Below are 2500 nucleotides of genomic sequence, written 5' to 3' on the forward strand. Positions count from 1 at the left end.
GAAGCTCTGACGAGTAGGAGGGTCGCGACGGTGTGCGCAGAAGGGTCTGGGCGTGAGCCTGCCTGGAGCCGCCGTCGGCGCAGATCTTGGTGGTAGTAGCAAATACTCCAGCGAGGCCCTGGAGGACTGACGTGGAGAAGGGTTTCGTGTGAACAGCCGTTGCACACGAGTCAGTCGATCCTAAGCCCTAAGAGAAATCCTATGTAGATGAGGTGTCCTAAGACGTTAAACACTTGTAAAAAAAACGCAGCTATTTTATTTTTTTATTATTATATAAATCGCAGCATATTTTGTTATTATATACATGCACAAAAAACACCCATTGGGCGAAAGGGAATCCGGTTTCTATTCCGGAACCCGGCAGCGGAACCGCATACCATTCGGGCCCTCGTAAGAGTGTTCGTCGGGGTAACCCAAAATGACCTGGAGACGCCGTCGGGAGATCCGGGGAGAGTTTTCTTTTCTGTATAAGCGTTCGAGTTCCCTGGAAACCTCTAGCAGGGAGATAGGGTTTGGAACGCGAAGAGCACCGCAGTTGCGGCGGTGTCCGGATCATCCCCTCGGACCTTGAAAATCCAGGAGAGGGCCACGTGGAGGTGTCGCGCCGGTTCGTACCCATATCCGCAGCAGGTCTCCAAGGTAAAGAGCCTCTAGTCGATAGATTAATGTAGGTAAGGGAAGTCGGCAAATTGGATCCGTAACTTCGGGATAAGGATTGGCTCTGAGGAGCGGGGCGTGTCGGGCTTGGTCGGGAAGCGGGTCTGGCTGACGTGCCGGGCCTGGGCGAGGTGAACGGCTCTCGTGGCTGGGATCCGAGCTCGGTCCCGTGCCTTGGCCTCCCGCGGATCTTCCTTGCTGCGAGGCTTCCGTGGCGTTTCCCATCGGTGCGGTCGTCCTCTTCGGCCGCCATTCAACGCTCAGCTCAGAACTGGCACGGACTAGGGGAATCCGACTGTCTAATTAAAACAAAGCATTGCGATGGCCCCCACGGGTGTTGACGCAATGTGATTTCTGCCCAGTGCTCTGAATGTCAACGTGAAGAAATTCAAAAAAGCGCGGGTAAACGGCGGGAGTAACTATGACTCTCTCGTGGTTCCCGCCACGAGTACCCCGTCTGGGGGAAACTAATGCTGCCTCTGTGATGGATTGGGGCAATCGCGTGTAAGGTGAATCGAAAGCCTTGTCGGGTGGTGATGGAAGGTTCTCGGACCAACGTCATCATTCGGCGGGGTCGAAGAGGATCTAAGCATCAGCGGTTGTTTGAGGGTTAGCGACCTCACCTCCCAGAGCTAGGGCAGAGAGGCCCTTGCATTGACTGGAGTCGTGGTACGAAGTGCCCAAATAAATTAAATAAATAAATGGATAGACTAAATTTTAGAGCTGAGTACTTGGTGCTCCTTAAGATATCGAAGTTTAAAACGGTGTGGTTGAAGTTAGAGCTAGACAAGGCAGGGGCTTCTCTGCTCTTGGATTGGATATGACAACTAGGCTATGCATTTGGATATGATTAGATACAATTGGACAAAATAAGAACGGCATCACAAACATATAACATGTTCGACAGTATAGATGAAGAAGCCTCGGACGTAGAGGTCCCCGGCCCTGGGGCCTCTGCGGCGGACTCGTCCGCTATGAATAGGAGGGCCATTGTTGACGACCCTAGCAATCCTAATGGACATGAGTTTGATTATCTATTGGATCTACCATCGAGTGGACAGATACGCTGCCAGGCATGTACTGGCAATGATAGACGCTTCCTAGGGGAGAACGACTGGATCAGACATGCAAATGAACACCACCCTGACCTGAAAGTGGGTTGGAGATGCAGGGGATGTGGTAAAACCTTTCCAAAGATTCATAGCTGCAGGTGCCACATCCCCAAATGCAAAGGCAGGGTGGAAACGGAAATAATGACGGGATTCGGTTGTTCGACCTGTGGGAGCGTCTTTAAAACCCAAAAGGGACTGTCGCAGCATGAGAGAATCCGGCACCCGGCTGTGAGGAACCTAAAGAGGTTAATACTAGCAAGCGGACCCTCTTCTAGACCGGTCACTAGAGCCTCGGTCTGGTCTGAAGAGGAAACACAGTTGCTCATTCGCTTGAATGAGCAATATAAACATGAAAAGCAACCTAATGCGAAAATCCGCCAGTTCCTCACAACCAAAACTCTCAAGCAAATAAGCGACAAAAGGAGGCTCCTGTCCACTCGAAGGTTCGAGAGTGTGGTAGAGGAGCCAGACTCCGACTCATCATCCAGCGGATCAGACTTTCTAGATGCAGTAGAGGACCCCCTGGATGCTCAGGATGAAAGTGATTGGAAGGAGGGCTTCAGGTGGGCAATCCTTGAGAATCCGCTGGGTGATGATCATGAACTAAGGGGCATAGAGGAGTCAATTGCAATGCTGGCCGGATCGGAGGAACCACACTCACTAGAGATCGAGCGAATATTAGAGAAATTATTGGACAAAATGGAGCTGGAAAAAGAAAAAACGGACAGCTC

The 2500-nt window shown here is 51.4% G+C and overlaps 1 pseudogene; it reads left to right on the top strand.

Moving 5' to 3' along the window:
- LOC143263528 (large subunit ribosomal RNA) overlaps positions 1-2500 on the top strand; it is an 8518-nt pseudogene that overhangs the window by 1793 nt on the left and 4225 nt on the right.

This window comes from Megalopta genalis, unplaced genomic scaffold (genome assembly GCF_051020955.1).
Source record: "Megalopta genalis isolate 19385.01 unplaced genomic scaffold, iyMegGena1_principal scaffold0700, whole genome shotgun sequence".
Taxonomy (NCBI): Eukaryota; Metazoa; Arthropoda; class Insecta; order Hymenoptera; family Halictidae; genus Megalopta; species Megalopta genalis.